Below are 18,283 nucleotides of genomic sequence, written 5' to 3' on the forward strand. Positions count from 1 at the left end.
TACCAGGGGACTCTGCTGTGAATGGCCTTAAGCTCAAATATTCCATTATGGTCATCGATCAGGCCAACATACAGGCTGTTAGCTGTTTTTTTACACTCAAATACACACACACACACACACAAAAGAAATACTTGTCATATTTCAAATGAGTGACATGCTTAGAACAAAGTTGAAGACAGTAGCTGCGTTTCCATTACAGTTGTTCGCAAAATAAAAGCGATATTTCTGAAATTTTGGCAAAGTTCCAATGCAACTTGCAGGTGTTTCCATTGAACAGTGTTTTGTGACCCAGCCGAAATTCTCGTAAATTCTCGGACGTCCCGTGAGATGTCTGTGTGTGCTGTGCATCAGTAAAACGTAACACAAAGCCCTATAATTACAAAGCACATGCAAGCTCCTGGCCTTGTAGGATTGCACATACTCTAATGCACAAATGCTGAAGATGAAATAAAGAAATTATCTGTTATCAGCAATTATGTGTAAATAAAGTTAATGGCGTGCACGCGTGTCTCCCACATAGCTGAGGTGCACACACTCATCACAATCGCAAACACCGTGCTGTACATCTGTGTGCACGTGTGTCTTTAAAGTTCATCTCACTATTAATGAAAACGAAATGATTAGATTTTGCAAAGTGCACACAGGACGAGATCACAGCTGTCAGATTGTCTTTAACAGATCAGCCAGCATGACAGCTGGAACAGCTGTAGTGTTTTTGTGTGCTACTTATTGAGATCCAGAAAACAATACTTAAAAAATTATAATTCATACAAAACAAAATTAACAAGACGTTACATCTGACTGCATGCGGCCGGCCCGAAATGGGGAGTCCGCTGACCTCGGTGACATATAAATGCGAGAAAAGTGTTTCCATTACTCATTTGCGATACACCTAAATATCGACATGTCTGAAAAACCACCTCATGAGAACGTAAAAATGTTTTTGCGATATTTGAGAGGATTTTTGAAATTTAGGTGTTTCCATTACCGTTTTTTTATTGCGGTATTTAGGATTTGCGCATTTCTAGGGGCAATGGAAACGCAGCTAGTATGTGTTTGTAGAGAATGTCTCAAGTTAATATTGCAAAAATATGCACATAGTATGTGTTTTGAGTTAGGGCTAGCTTTGTTCTGCGTGTATGTGTTCTTACAACCTGCTGATAAATGTGAACACATGGCCCTGGGTATAAACATTAAGTCGGAGTCAATGTCAAGTCATATTATCTCCTCATTTTAGGCAGCTTTGAATTTGAAATCTTAGCAAGTCTTAATCATATATCGAAAATACTTTCTGCCAGTAAGTCCATGTGTATATAAATTATCCCTGTCTGAGTTCAGCAAAGGCTGGTTTGGAAAAAAGAGGCCAAATTGGAAAACGAGGTCATATTTGTGCAGGCCTGAAGGCTGGGACACGCGACTGCTGTGATCCTAATGGATTCACTCAAAAAATGTGTCATCGTATTAGCTTCAAGCAAGTTGTCCTGCAGCTTTAGGTGTTTCTTGTCATGCCAATTATGAGTTAAAATACCCATTACATAATGGTGGTTTAGGCTAATCTCATTGGACAATTGAGTGTTTTCTCTTATTGATTGTGTGCAGTTGTTTGATGTACATTTTCTGTGTACAGGAGATACAAAAGGACAAACTCTACAGTTTACTAAGATTGCTGAGATCCTTGAGATGGGCCCTGAGATTTTAAGAGAGGGTCGAGACCGATTTTGTCTCATGTATCTGTCATTCAAGCACTGCCTCAGCCACCAGAGGTGAGAGTTTGCTTACAAACGGAACCAATCTAAACTCTCACACAGACACTGGATCACTGCAGAGTGAATGGAGTGTGTACAGCTGAGTGCTGGATCAGTTGGTAGTAGGCAGATGAGGTAATGTGCTTGTCATGGTGTTCAAGAGGTTGCTTAATTCTTTTTCCTGGTGGAATTCCTGCCCTTTGTCTAATTTTGATTGGGCTCTTTTGGCAATGTGGTTGTCAGTATGTGTAAGCATGCACGTGCTGTTGCCTTAAACTTGGAAAAATACTGCCATTGACATATAACATCTCATTCCCCTGTTCATTCAGAAGCACTTCTGTTGCATTAATGCTGAATGTGGCATGACCACAGTCACACGAACAAACCTTTTAGAGTAATAAGCATTTGCATTTGATCTCTCACTACCAGCTGCATTCTCCCAAACCCATATTATTCCTCGCTTGCCCTTCTGTCACTTTTCTGGCATGACTTACTAATTACTACCCAGGAAATAGTCTGTCAGTCAGTCATGTCGCCCACATAAGCAGTCTTTTATTGTAAAAACTTTGCTTGTGAGCAAGGTGTGTATCTGTCTGTGTTCATATTTCCGTGGCTGTTGGCATATGTGTGTATTTGTTTGATATAAACACACTGTGACCCTTTCAGCTGTCTTTCGCTTCTTTGCGAGTTGCCACATGTTCTAAATGGGGCTCTTTGTGGTATTTCTATAAAACATTGTTCGCTAGAAAAATTTGTTTATATGATAGTTGTTTTATTTTATCAACACCAACAGGTCTGCTTAAGCCAGTGCTCGATCTTGGCTGTAAACACCATGGATTTCTTTAAGGATCTCTTGGAGTGAAGCTGCCAAAAACCAGTGTCTGTATTTCTTCTTTAAATTTGAATATTTGACCACAAATCTCAAGAATTCCATCTCCCATCAAACTGTATTCCACTTCCATTGTGGGAAAGCTTCTGAGGCAGGATGTAAGCTATATGTTGATATTAAGATCTACCTCAGAAAATTTAATTGTGCAGCATTTTAAACCCTCGGTATGCACTTGGTGCACTTCAAAATCAGGAATATAGTTCTTCATTGATATTTAACTGACAAGTTAGTGAGCATTTTTCTCTTTCGGAGATTTGCACATTGCTGTTTATAAACATTGCCACTGTTAAAGTTTCTTATATCATTCTAATATTAAACTCTACACCACCAAAAAACGTTTGTGTGTAAATCAAGAGCATAACAGGAGGTGGTGCATGTATAGAAGACGAAGGACAACATTTTCAGCATGAATTGTAATCAATGTATCATTGTAATGTTGGTATTGAAAGGAATATTACACCACCATGAGCAGTGAGATGTGGCCGCCGGATACAAATAGATGTTATCTACAACCTACTGAGACCTGGGATATAAAGGGATGACTATTTAGTCAACCCGAAGCCTAGATCTAGACATAAATCTTGTGACATTGTGATGAATAAAATACACAGGGACCAATTATAGTTGTGTTAGGTGATATTAATGTTGAGGCCTTCAGTTTGTGATGGGTCTAAACAAACCGTTAGAACCATTTTCAGATCCACTTTGGAGAATGTTAATCTTGATTTAGTTGTACAGACTACTGAACTCTTGCCCCCCAATGGGGGGGTGCAGGATGGCGGTCGCCAACCCCTCACTGAAAGAAATAATTATTTTTTTAACTACTACGAAATAATTATTTTTTTAACAGACTACTGAACTCTTGCTCCCCAATTGGGGGGTGCAGGATGGCGGTCGCCAACCCCTCACTGAAAGAAATAATTATTTTTTTAACCTAATTTTTGTGCACTCATTTAATTTCAGCTTAGTATGAGAGTCTTCACTGCATTTTCCTGTCATTATGATCGTGCTTTGTGAAAGCGTTCTCTCCTCTACTCTGCTGCTTTTCTGCGTGTTTCACTGAGGGCTGGACTTCAGTCGCTCACTCCACGCAACGCTCAGAGCAGAGCAGAGACTGGGACATTACTCAATTTGACAGCAAGGTGTGTTATTATATAAGTCTGTTCCACCTATTTTCTTTTGGGAAAGTACAACATGTTAGAAAAAGTGGGATATTCTGCAATTCAATTTCAGTTGGATATTATTTTCCAAAAAGCTGTTAAATATTGATTATAGCTTTTTCAAAGTTATTTAATAGGCAATGTTTTAGCATGAACTGAATTTTGAAGAAAATAATTTTTGAAAGCAAGAAAATTGAATTGGCCAAAATTGGAATTGGCAGGTCAGACTTCTTTAAAAGAATCAGAAATTTGAATCAGAAGGTGCAATTGGTGCATCTTTACCTCAGGCCAGTGCTGAAATTATGAATGTATTCTTAGTTATTGTGAAAAGTAATCCCTCAGAAAGGATTATAAAAGTTAGGGATTTTAAGTTGGGTGCTTTCATGTAATGGGGTGTTTATGAGAATTGCTATCATTTATCATCGACAGCATGGGGGGTATGAAAGGACCCAGTTGAGGTGGCTTAGGCATCTGATCAGGATGCCTCTTGGGTGCCCTCCTCTCTTTGGTAGGAGACCCAGGAGCAGAACAAGAATAGGCTGGACATTTTATATATCTTGTCTGTGGGAGGCAAGCCTAGAATGCCTGTCTTAGCCTGCTGCACTGCGACCCAGCCTCCAGATAAGCTGCTGAAAATGGACTGATGCATGAGGCATTGTGAGTGGTAATACTGAAAGTATTCAGTGTTGAAGGTATTTTTAAGAGATAAGGTAAAGCTAATATTGTTCTTCCCTTCAAGATATGACTCTTAGATTGTATCCAGTGCTAACTGTGGACGTCACTGACATGGATTACACTGATTCACATTTTAAAACTCACTGTTGCTATTGCAACTACAGAAGATCTTTTCCCACGCTGCCTTTTATTTTGCTCAAAGCGTCAGGGGTAAACCACTTACCCTGCAACCCCACCCTTAAACGCCACAAGTCACACCCGACCCGCTATCTATTTTCAGGTCACTCACTCCCACTCCGTCTACAGGAAGTGATTACATTGACCTTTTTGTCCCCTTAGAGCTCACATAATGGTTCTCTTATTGAAGACGCCACTGACAACCATTTCTTTGAAGGGAAGACAGGGTTGCCTGCTGCGCGCTGGTTCAATGCCAGCCAAAATCACAAAAGGATGTGTGCGTGAGTGTGCACGATGACGACAGCCACTAACTTTTTCTGTCTGTTTACATGAGGTTATGAACAGCAGGGAGCACAAATGATTTTAGATGAGAGCACAGGGGTGCTGGCAATCAGTGAGACAAAGCTATATTGAAGAAACCCTTTCTGAGCTGCCATGAATTGATCCCATTGTCGTTTCTGTCTTGCACATTTAATTAGGTTTGGGCTTTTTCTAGTCAGGTCAGTAAAGATTTATGCACTTGCAGGAAGTTACAGCAGTTGGAGGGAACTACTATCGACCCGCCTCCTACTGTTACAGTTTTGCTGTGGTTTTCTACATAAGTCACCAGACACTATGCACACAGTGCTACAACATGTGTTTAACTGCACTCTATGCTGCACACATTTTGAGAATGCATGCATGAAACTACACGCTGATACAATGCCTTTATTCCATACATCAAGCTGTACAGCGGCAATGAGAAAATGGATTGATAAAGATCTGACCGACAGGGAGAGCGAGTCACTGGCAAAGGTCAAGGGCTACGCAAACACACACACACACACACACACATAAACCAGTTGTGTACCACTCTACTACATGCAGAAGTAATAAGTGGAGCAGTAATAGGTGTACACATTGACCTTACTCTCAAGGTTAGACAGCTGTAGTGTTATTTTAAAATGCAGGTGATAAAGCATGGACTCAAGGACACACACACACAACACTCCTTTCACGTCAGCATTCAAAGGCAAGCTAACCTGAGTCAAAGATGAATGGTTGCAAATAAGGGACTTACCATGTTACTTTCTCAATGCTGAATTCCTGAGAAGTTGTTGTGGACTTTATGACAATTTTATGCAGAAAATTCTGAATATTCGCAGAATTTCATCACAGCTTTGTATTTCATAGGGATCTTCTATTGGATTTGCAGTGTGAGAGATGATTTTGTCAGAAGTGTCTATGAGCCATCCTTCTCGGGTATTTTTAGAATATTCCTGGAGAATAATTGAGCAGTAAGACCTGTTGACTTCTGGGTCAAACAGGTGTTAAAAGCTCTACTCACTGGGCCATCTGAGAACGTGCCAAAGTCTTAATAGCAACTGAAATCATCAATAACGACCAAGGTGTACAGCAGGGAGCCTTGGGGAGCAGTTCAGCTGAAAGACTGCACATGGGCTGACACATACATAAGGCAGAATGTGCACAAATGCATTTAAAAACATTTAAACACTGCTGTGCCTACCATCAGTCAGAATACTGATGACATTTTCAGTGACACACACACATAAAATAAGATCACATTTGATGCTGACATTTTATTTTCCGTCAGATGTAGATAGCCTCCTGTGGGACATGAAGCCATAATAAAACCAAAAAAATCTCTTGTAACTTCTGCCAGCTCAATTAGATTTTTTTCTTTTTTTACATTTTGGCTGGAGCACCTGGTTAGAAATTGACTATATCTGATCGGATTTTTCCTCTGCCATTTCACAACAGTAAGGCGTGATGCTGTGCACCAAGCTCTCAGATTGTCAGTGCAACACAGATTTAGACTATTTGACAAGTGAGATTAGTTGACATACAGTAAATCACCCTCACAGCCAGAGAGGGGAGAGAGAGAGAAACTGGCTGGCCTAATGAAGTCATCTCCATCCTGGTCACATAGCACAGAGGCTGTTTGAATTCCTCCAGGGATCCTGCCTCCCGCTCTGTCTGTCTCCCCCTCTCTCTCGTGTAGAAGCCCCTGGCCTCAGCTAGCACGTCCAAGCATGTCTTTCTAGTTCTCTCACATGCACAAACACACACACTAGGCGTCCTGTTGATAACGTTGCACGAAGGCCACAGCACACACGGAGGAAAAGAGAGATCCGGAGTTTAATACTGGGTACTCCTTCCCTTTTCCTATGGTAGCTCTGAGTAGCCTGATCAAGGCAATTAACATCTTCTTGTCATTATTCACCCTCCGTTCTGTCTGTAAAGCAGCTGAGACGTTTGGCCTTCATCCATATTGACAGTCGTGGCCATTCGGAGTCCGGTGACATGTGTTGATGGGAGAAACTATATGCAAGTTGGACTAAACTGCACTAAAATCGGTGACAAAGGCAATTAAGGTAAAATGCCACTAGCACAGATGTAGCTGTGTGTTGTCCATGACTGATTTGTGTTTGCTGTGTGTGTGTGTCTGTGTGTGTATGTGTGCGCGCAGAGATGTTCTCTTGGCTCTCCCAGCCCTTGTCAAGAAGAATTAGGGCAGCCCTCTTAGAGAAGCAGAGAGAGGATACAAGCCGCTGATGCTCCCCTTCAGTGTGTAAGCGAGTGTGTGTGAGAGAGATTGGGGAATTGTGCAAGCATGTGCTTTTCTTCACGCTCTGTAACAAATGGTCATCACAAGTAAATTGGATTGATCAGTATTAATGCAGTGGGAAAGAACTGATGGAGAAAACATGAGGGAAAGAACATAAAGAAAAAGAGATGCAGGTACCTGTAGCACTGTGCTCAGCGACCTGTTGAGAACATCTGAGCATGCCCAGTTGTCTCCTCTCGCTCCACATGTTTCCAAGAATATTCCTGCTCTGTGGCTTAGCACGGCTTCACATACACACACACAGACACACACGCACGCACACACCCACGAGTCCTGTAGCGGTTGACGTGATACCGAGAAGTGCATGAAAGGCCAAGAAAATAGGACTTCTATTTAAATGTAAATGCAATAGTATAGATCTAAACAGCATGTTTACTATCCCACCTGGAGAACAGTGAACAGTGAACAATGTGACATGAAAAGGTTACGACAAAGAACCTTCAGATTTCACTTTCAAGATATCATCTTGACATTTAAGTGATAAGAAGAAAACACAGCATTTATCTTTTCTAAACATATGACTAGTCCAAGAGTAGTCTGTGATTTGGCCTGTATAATGTATGAGATTTGTTATACCTGTGTAACAAGCCCTTAAAACTCCATTAAACAATATTTTTGGCATTAACATTTAATGAGAGGAGTCCCAGTGAGGTGAAAGGGTTGCTTGCACTGCCTGCCCACCCCAGCATCCACACTCAAGTCTGCAGCTTTTAGCTGCTTTTAGCTCATTGTGGTTTAATGGATTGGCACGCAAAAACAAGTTTTCCCAGAATTGCCTCTTCTTTGTCTCCTGAGAAATTCTTTACCCTTAGGAGAAAATAAGGGCAAAGGCAGCGATCGTTGATCTCTGACCACTAGATCCTGAATAGTAAAGAGGAGAAGAGGAAGAGTAGCAGGAGGCAGGAAGGTGGAGAATGGAACAGAAGTCTCTCGTTTAGTAATGAGCAAGTTTTTGTTCTGCTCTTCGCATATGCTGCTAGGCTCAAATTGTATATACGTCTATATGTAATATAGATGTGTTAGGGATCAGGCCACTTCTGCAAGGTCCAAGCCTTTGTGATCACATTAGCCAGGTCACACTGTGAAAGTGGAAAGAGAACAGCTATAAAATGGACTCCTTAAACAATGCTTGCTGAAATAAGACAAAAGTCATAATAATGACAGGAATGTTTGTAATGTAACATTCACATCATTGCTGTTTTCAGTCAGGAATGTAATGTAATTTTGGTTTAAATCATATCTTAAATTCTTTATGTACTCAGTGGCTTCATCTTGATTGTCATTTCTCTCTACTCTGTGCAGCTGAAGTCCTCATGATTTTGACTTTGCTGAAAAGTTCTGCTTCCAGAACAGGCCCATATTCTTCATTCCAGTAAATTGTAGAATTACAAGAGTGAATTGCATCTCTCTCAGGGTGTCATTCTTTCTTCTTTCTTTTGCTGTTGTTTACAGTCACACATGGACTTTAATTTCAGATTAGTCATCACAGCAAAAATAGCCTCTTTGTTTTCCACCCAGCGATATCTTTAGCATTGCTCGTCTGTCTATGTGTGAGTTCTTTATCTTGTTTATTGAGTAGGTGTATCCAAGGTTTATTAGATCTGGAATACTGGACCTGCACATATTATGAAGCAATATTGCTCGGACAGTCTGTTTTCATTTGTTTGTCTGTGTATCTGTGACATGGTGGACATCTGGGGTATTTAAACTGGAAAGTCATTAGACCATACACAGGTACCTCCACGTGGTTCTCTGTGAGTATCTACATGTGTATCTAGTTCAGTGAGATGGTGTAGTCTCCACAGAGCCTATTCAGGTCACGGTCAAACTAAGAGAGAGACAGACACATTGAAAGAGAGAAAGGCAGAGTAAGGTGGGAAAGAAAAAGTGAGCCAGAAGACCCAACAGGAATAAATGCTCTGGGCTCTCACTGAGAAAACCCCATTTCTCCTGAGAGGAGGAAAGAACAGGAGACAGGAGAGATGATAGGACATTGAAATAAAGGATGGTGTAGTAATAAAGAAGACTAATGATGTGAAAGGAGTGGAGAACGATAGAAGGTGTGTGAAAAGCTCACGTAGGGCTAGAAGAGGTTTGAGGAAGCAGAACTGAATCAAAAAATATGTGATGAAAAGACAGCACAGCATGTATCGAGCTTGAGAGCAGCAAGTTCAAGGTCTGAAGCAGCTGTGTGAGTAGCGACTGAATGATTACCAGAAATTAGCAGAAAGACCACATCAGAGAGATACACATCCGTGTCATTAAAAAATAACTGTTCAGATAAAAACCAGCCAGTAAAATAAAAGTCTGGTGATGGCACAGATCAGGAGTGACGCATAGGAACTGGTTTTGTTGTAATGATTTAGTTGCCTCTAGAGGGTCTTCCTCTGTAAACAATGTGCAACAGTCAAAATAATTTATTTAATAATTACAAAAGCTACACTAGGCTAAGCAACATGAATGAATGATGGAATCAGTAACAGACTGCTTATGCATTCAGAAATATACTTAAACTACAGGTCATTTAAGGTAACTCGAGGCTGCTGCTGCTTCTCTCTGTCAGTGGGATTTATATAAACTTGAGGTGCAGCTTGAACTTTACTATAGCTGCAAGGACTATGAAATGCCAAGTTCATTGCTTGTGATCTGTCTGCTGAGAAAAACAGCCCCATGGAAGTGAAAAGTGGAAGTAAACCAACTAAATTTGTTAAAGCAATTTATTTGAGCTTTCAAAGTCATTATAATAAGATGAGATGTGATCCATATTCTTTTAGCGTTCAGAGACTGGTGCCAGGCTGCAAGCCCTCTGTAGCAGACAAGCAATGCTGCATATAGCAGTAAACACAATTATCAATCCAAATTAACAGAACATTTCTTTATTTTTACTTTAGCATTTTAATCCCTTGACACCTGAATTTATTTTGAATTATATCAAAAAATTAATTCTTTGTGTTTTTGCTTTCAAATTAATCCTAAATTTAGAGGAGTTTGTTATTTTTTCTGTAGCACATACAATAGATATAAATTTAGCTATAATGCAAATTGGTGACAGGCGTTAATGCTTGCATTTAAGCATTAACCTAATTTGCATAAAAATACTTTTTTTTTCAAAATTCATAAATGTGCATCATAAAAGCCACAAAATTGGCTTACAACCATTACATTGTAACAGCAACACAACCAATGTAGTTTTCACTTTGACCGGCCTGACGAGAAACCAGTGCTTGCAAAAGGTTCGTAGGTCTGTGTTGAATATGCACAAACCGGCATTAGAGGTATGCATGCGTGACTGGCTGCAATGTGGATTAAAGCGGTATGATGGGAATTCGCGACAATCAGCGTTAAGGGGTTAAACATTGTGCAGTGTGTATCGAGGTTAAATACAGAACAATTTATAGAACATTCTAACAACTTTTACAACGCTTTTAAAACACTCTCTCTGCCTCCACTGACAAAGCCTGAATAGTGGCAATAGCGTCAAACAGCTGTTGCAGATGATGTGGTCTGCTTTTGGAGTTCTTGAAGATGGAGAACTCCTTTCCTCTCGGGCTGGTGAACTACCTTTTACATGTCGTCATGTGCCCTCTCCCGCTGCCGCAACTGCTGATACACTGGCACTCTCTTTTTCATATCTCTCCTCCTCATTGCGATGGTTGACAAACAGATTTTGCCTAGCAGCATCTTGATGCCATGCTCAACACATCACTGGTTCTGGGTGCCTGCACAGGTACACAGGATCCAAGAGGTACCTGGGAGGATAGGATGAAAATAGTGTTGAAGTGAGGTCAAACACTCCCCCTTGTATATAAAAACAATCACTTACAAATCTGTATAATATGGTCAACTAAAGTCTTAATTAAATAGCTCTAACGATATGTTAACTATAATTAAAAACACCAGCAAGAAAGCCTACCTGTATGGACACACCACTTTTTTCTGTCTTCCCTCTGTGAATCTGGTCTGAAGTGCGTCTCTCAACTCCTAGCTCAGTGGAGTCTCGTGCCTATTCAGCTCATCCATCATGAACATAAAAATCCCACCTGCTTTGATGAGAGTAGTGTCTGCTAACAAAGGGACTGACTCAAACCCCATCTTCACTGGTTTCAGGCAAGAGGTGATCTGTAAGGCTGAGCTGACCAACACTGATGACGAGTCCAGAAATGATGTTGACAAGTGTCTTGGTCACTGGTCTACTGAGTATAATATATTGTTTCAACATATCTTCAAGACTGTTCCAGCAGGTTTTGGCAATCCAGGATTGCGTCTAATGCATTTTTGCAACTTGTCATTGCTGACCATGGCCTTGTGCAAGTACCGGGCTATTTTTTGGGCCTGCACCACGATGCTGCTGTACATTTCTTCTCTCGCACTGACCAGCTGATGCTCATTTCTTCCTCAGCAGGTTTGGTGGTGTCATTGCCATCCCCCTTGTCTTTGCTTTCAAATTGGCTGGCACTAGCAAGCTGTTCTTGGCAGTGGTAAAGCACATCTGTGAGGGCCAGGTGCATAGCATGCATGTAATGTGCGTGTTACACGCATGTAATGAGCTGCTGCTCGGGCAGCACCAGTCCCCCGAACTTTACCATCACCAATGCTCCATCTGTACTGCTGCAGACACTGCGGTCATTCATGTTCAAGTTGAACCAAGAAGCAGTCTGTGGACCAACTCTCTCTTGGCTGGGATGGTTCCTTGACTCCTGATCATGCTGAGATTCCAAAATGTGTCCAAACTATGCAGATTCACAGCCATGAATATTTTGCTCTGTGTACTCATCATTACTAAGACAAAAGCGTGCACCGCACTTCACCAAGAAACTTCTCCATCAACCTGTCTTTTTCTGTATTAGCAAAAGCTCTAACTTGGTGTGAGATTTCAGATGGATTCTTCAGAGGATTGTGGCTGTCTGTCTTTAGCCAGTATTTTGCCCAGCAAAGTGTTTTGGATTAAGTATGAATCAAGTGCTCTTGCATGGTTATACATATAAAGTTAACTGTAGGTCGACATATTTTCAAAATATATTCCAATATGTTCAAAATGTTTTTGTCCCTTTTTTAGTTTTTCCCATTTTCCCATTTTTATATTGCCTGGGAAATGGGAAATGGTTTGGGTATTCCTGGGATTAAATTCTACTCTATCGTGAAATTGCTCACAAATGTGACAAGGGGCCCCAATGATAGTCTGAAAAGTAACTATCGCAGTAAAATAAATGTTGTAAAATAAAAAGTACAGCATTTCTGTCTGAGGTTTAGTGGAAATTAAGTATAAACTGGAAGTAAAGTACAAGTGCCTCAGAATTGTACTTAAGCACTGTAATTGAGTTAATGTACTTCGTTACTTTCCAACACTAACTCTAGGATAATTAACTAATTAGAAGCAACTGAGAATGAATGAAAACCTATTCAGAACAAAAAAAAAATCATACATTGCTGTTTGCTGTTCTGTAGTCAGGGTAACCCACTGTCAGTGACACAGACAGAGTGGATGTATTCATTAACTTTCAAACGAAAGGAAAGAGGGATAAACAGGAGATGAAAAAGAAGGAAATGAAGGGAAAAGAGGAAAATAGATCAAAAGAAGAGAACAAGTGGGATAGGATAGGAGGGGAATACTGGGGGAAAGGTGGAAAGGTGAGCGCCACAAAAGCCACAGCACTCATGGCGTCCCTTGCTTGTCGAGTGGGGTGGAAAAACACACAACTCAGTCACGTCAGTCAAGTGGCCCCAACTGGCTGTCAGTAGTTGCCATGGTTACCATCCCCATACTGCCCTTATCGTGTGGCTCTCCCCATCAATCAAATGCAAAGAAGTGTGTGTGTGTGTGTGTGTGTGTGTGTGTGTGTGTGTGTGTGTGTGTGTGTGTGTGTGTGTGTGTGTGTGTGAGTGTGAGAAAGAGAGATAACCCCCCCTATCTGACCCCACATTGAAGCTCCACTGCGCATTATACATAATTAGAGAGTTGTCATATCAGTTGAAGATGCTGCCTCTCTGTCTCTCTGTCTCTTTCTTCTTGTCTGTCCTTTGTCCCATTATGTCATTTTTTAATTAAATCTCTCAGGAGATCGAGAAAGCAATTGGCGTGTGTGTGTGTTTTTCTTGCCCGTCTGGTGTCAGATTTCTCTTCCTGCTGCAGTGATTGACAGCTGTCAGAGGTAATGCATCAAAGGCACGGCCAGGATGGCAGCGAACTGTACTGGTATAGGTTACCCCCAGGGAGGAGAAAGCATGGTTTGACAGCAGCACGCTTTGATCAGCGCTGCCAAATCTGGAAATGACTTAGTGTGTCGTTGATTCTGGGATAGGAGAACTTTCTCAACCCATGAAGGAACACTTTCCTTCAGCCTATTAAAAAACTCATCAAATTGGGCATAAATGAGTTTCATTAGTTTAGAGATGCAATGCGCTAACCCTGAAGATAAATTAGCTTGATGACTTTGCTGATGCTAGTGGTGACATATCAAATGAAATGTATATTAATGATACAAAATCCCGCTGTTGATTAAGTGTGCAGTATCTATAGTGGTACGGCATCTAGTCTTTCAGAAATTAATTAGAAGATGGGAAGCTGCGAACCCAAATGAACCAACATGGTTGTAAAACTTCAGTGCATTGAATATTACACAATCACACTTTGCTGGCTGTCAGCCAATGCCTTCACTAATCTGGATCATTTCTATGCGTTGATGGCTAATTTCTTGTAAGTGCAATAAATCGGCATTTATTCTGGAGATGGATCCCACCCAGGTCATTGGAAATGCGGTGGAAATCTTCTAAAATCAGAAGAGATTGATACAAAAATGTCAGACAATATGTATCAAGTATAGACTTTTTAAAAAACTATACTTGAAAGCTAAAAACGGTTATCCTGAAGCTAACTGTAATTGTATTTGTCTAAAGTGAAACATTGCCGAATCATTTCACATCACAAACATGTGACGTCTCTTTACATCACAAACTCATGTGAACACCAAGTGTGCTAACTGCTTCTTGGTAAAAGGCTGGCGTCTATGTCTCCAGCATCGTAATCCTCTAATGGAGGTGCTTTGCGTCATGCGTGGTCTCTGTTCTTTCTCACTAATTGCCTTAAAAGCTGTATAGGTTAATGCTTAAAAATGGTGCTGCTATACGGTGTGTCCTTTGGCAGATAGATGGTGTTTTACACCTGAAATTTCAGCAACAGATGTGCATTTATTTGTGCTGCATTCCCTTGACTTTTTCAATCTGTATTTTTATTACATCAATGAATGGATGTTTTAGTTTATGTGAAATGTAGGGCTTTACATAAGTTCAGTACCTTTGGAATGAGCTTCAGTTTGAAGGGGTAACATATTGGAAGAGAGGAAGAGGAAATTAATTAACTGATTAAGAATCAAGAGAGAGGAGATGCGCTGAGAAGTGTTTTTAGTCTGAATGAACATGCACACTCCAGACAGGCACCAGAAAGAGCGAGAGCCAGCAGAAATGTTAAAGGTGGTGTTTTTCTGAAGAAGGATAAGAGAGAGAGAGAGAAAGGCTGGATCTCAGTGTACCAAAGCTGAAAGCATAAGAGAAATCTCTTGAAGAAATCAATATTTTTGGAGATGAATGAGTACTTGACTTTGCCATTAACTGTAGGATTCACAGCTGATTAGTTAATTGATATATTCATTGTTTTCCATTAAGAGATCTATTTTGCTGTCATTTATTTGACCAATTAAAGACATAAAATTCAAATGACACACCACAAGTATGAGATTCTAACATTTTTAGCAAACTGGTAAAAATACTAACCCTATTTTACTGTGGTACCTTTATTCCTGCAGACCCCTGTGTGACTCGTATGGCAGCTTTTAGCTTTTAGCTTTCCGCTGCCTGCTTCTGGATGAAAAGAGGGAAGGAGTGAGAGAAAAAGAGCGAGAGCCATGACTCATTCACATTATCCTCTGAAGTGGAAATCCTGAAAACGTGTCTTACTCAACACACACAAAAACACACTCTCGCACACACAACACTCGCGCAGGGGGAGCCCAGGAGCCCATTTGGAGTGCCACCATGTGTGATGTGCTTTGAGCAGCAGCCAGTCATAGAGTGTGGAGCCTCAAATTCTTTCTCAAAGGGAGAAAAGTGTATTTTAACTTGTGTCCGGAACTGTTACTCAATTCAGAGCGCCAAATGACTCCCAGCCACCAGGCAAATGGTGCCACATTATTGCAGGAGTGTTTTTCTAGCATGCAGGTGTGCATTTATCTTTTCTTTTATTTTATTTATCTTTTGATGTCCAGGTCTATTAATAGATGGTGTTAGATGGTGAAATTGTTCCTCAGTTTCATTCACCTCCACCCACTTGGTGCTGACAACAGATGGGTCAAGAAGGTTCTTTTTGCAGTCGTAAGTCTTAAGCAAGACACCGTAGTTTTTAGCAAACTCATGAGCCGAGCTAAAATGATCAGGCAATAAGTCAGTTAACAGAAATTTAATCAATTTCAAAAATTGATGAATTGCTCAGTTATTTTCAGCTTGTCTCTGTTTTAAATAAAAGTTGGTTGGTTTGAACACATCACCTTTGACTGGAAAGGTGGGATGGACATTTTTCTGTGTTTTTTGATATTTCATAGGCTAAACAATCAGTTCATTGAAGCAATCGGCAGTTGTTTTTTTTTAAAATAATCCTTAGTTGGAGCTTTGAAGAGGAGTAGATGATGTGTATTTGTTAGACTCTTTTAAGCTATGGATTGATACACATTTGGTGCACTTTATGACAGCATGTGGAATTGGCTCACAATAAAGTACAGTGTCCATCCATGTCCACCATAATTATGGCAGCCTGAACAAGTGTGTGGCTCATATACGTGTTTTTGTGAGTGGTACATGTACAAGTACATGGTACAGAGCCTATACTGTAATTGCGCAATAATCTACACTGACCAGTTCCTAGAAGCATGTTTATCGTTAGATATCCAACGAGTGGTTGTTTCTTCACTTCTAACTTAGAATGTTGTTGCCTTGTTATGCAAACAGGCAGTGATTTGTACGAGTGAATGAATAAGACAAAAAGTAACTGAAGTTCTGTTGATTATGTTGCAGTTTTCACTCCCAACTCTTTATCATACCTGCATGTTTTTTCTTCCTTGAAAGCTGTGTGTCTCATTGTAGATCTCCATTCAGGTGACTAAGGAAAAATGTGTTTCTTTTTAGGTTGATCTAGTCTAAATACTTCCAGCAACCAATACTGTAAGCTGATCAGCTGTTTGAAAGCAGTCCAGTAACTCATCAGCCGTGTACTTGACAGAAATCAGTCAGTCATTAGCTAGGCTAATGCTTTAATGCATGTAAACAAGAGTATGAATGGATAAGTTTCTGCACACCCTGTAAGCGTCTTAGCTGGATTTTTGTGTTGATCATTGTTGTTGTTACTGTGGACAGGCAACACAATAGGTAAACAGACACACATACACCTGTGGGCACGTGAAACCAGAGCCAAATGCGACAAATAACCGCTTCAGGTTTCTCCAAAATCTTGTAAAAGTGATGGCAAATCATCACACAGAGTACCTTGATGTGAGACATTTGATATGAGTGATTTGATATTTGTAGCTGCAATTTACAACTAAGCGAAAAGTCTGTGAACAAGCAGGAAGGACTGAGTGGATACCAGAGGTGTTTCTTTGTTTTGAGAACAAACACGACAGAGAGAAAATGCCATCGGTGGTGTTGACGAGTTCACGCGGAAAAGAGAGCGAAGTACAGACAGGAACAGAGAGAAAGAGACAACTGAAAGTGAGCTGACGTTTAAAAAAAAAAAACAGCTAGAAACTGTTACTGAAAACCAGCTTGTAGCCTGGATGCTCTCCAGCCAGTGATCGTTTCAGAGCTTTGTCTGAAGGCTTTTCAAAGCTTCTCACTATCCCAGGGTTTGAAAGGATGACTGGAAGCATTACCCACATTTTGATTGGCTTTTTCTGCTACCAGGAAATATCACATGTTACAAAGATGAAAGAAAGACGATTGGAGAGCTGATTTTGATACGTATTGAGGCATTTATGTCTGTCTCCTCTCCTCTTTAAACCGTTAGGTGCCATCATCATCACAGTCATTCATTTCATTATTCACAAATCAGAATTAATGACAAGATCTCATTTAATTTTCCACATCCCTCCCTTTCTCTTTTCACAATTTTATTAATGTCTATCTTGGCTGAAATTCAGACTACACAATATTTCACTGGTCGCAGAGAACATGCTGTTAGACCTTGTGGTTCTCAAGCATGAAAATCTGTCAGCCTAAACCACTCAGTGCTTAGTTGCATGACCTGAAGATAATGTGGTTTGTGGTGGAAGTGCTTGGGAGCTGTGTGTGAACATACTAGAAAATGCTCCTACTGTTTATTTGTGGCAAAGGAGGAAGTTTGTTCCTTCTTTTGTAAACGCTGCTGTGGAGCCCATGTTGAACACGTACCTCAGTTTGTCTTCTAACTTCAGGTGTGGATAGAAGTTCATGTTCTTTCGAGATAGGCCATTGACAGATCAGTGTTTTTCCAAGTGCCTGTCAGTACACTCTATGTGTCTGTTTTTTTGTTTTTGTTTGGATAAGGGTGGCAAAATTCTGTACTTTCATTATTGTCAAGAAATCCAATGAAAAGACTTAAGTCATTATGCATTAGTCCGTCTCTCACTACTTTCTAACATCTGTTTTGGCCCCAAGCCCAATCATTCCTACTGAATTAGGAATGTTTCCTAAAACAGATGGGCACTGTCCTTGTTGGGGACAATTTTCAGATGTGGGTGAAGACACGTTTGGTAAGGATTTATGACAGCAGGATGGTATTGGGTTTTGTTATTGACTAAAAATAGACTACAATGCCCATGCTTTTCACAATGAAAGAACATGTTACCCAGTGCAACAATGTGGCTCTTTGATGCGTTTTTAATAGCCTTCTGGCAACACTGCAGAGGAATACGCTATACCAGGCTTTAGCCACACATGCAGCACCTGCTAGTGGGATCAGTTTATTGATGGTTTTGATCTTCATCAT

General features: G+C 40.5%; 1 protein-coding gene across 1 annotated transcript in view; it reads left to right on the plus strand.

Moving 5' to 3' along the window:
• LOC121625512 (copine-8) overlaps window positions 1-18,283 on the plus strand; it is an 85,282-nt gene that overhangs the window by 3,505 nt on the left and 63,494 nt on the right. The gene's annotated exons all lie outside the window — the stretch shown is intronic.

This window comes from Chelmon rostratus, chromosome 22 (genome assembly GCF_017976325.1).
Source record: "Chelmon rostratus isolate fCheRos1 chromosome 22, fCheRos1.pri, whole genome shotgun sequence".
Taxonomy (NCBI): Eukaryota; Metazoa; Chordata; class Actinopteri; order Chaetodontiformes; family Chaetodontidae; genus Chelmon; species Chelmon rostratus.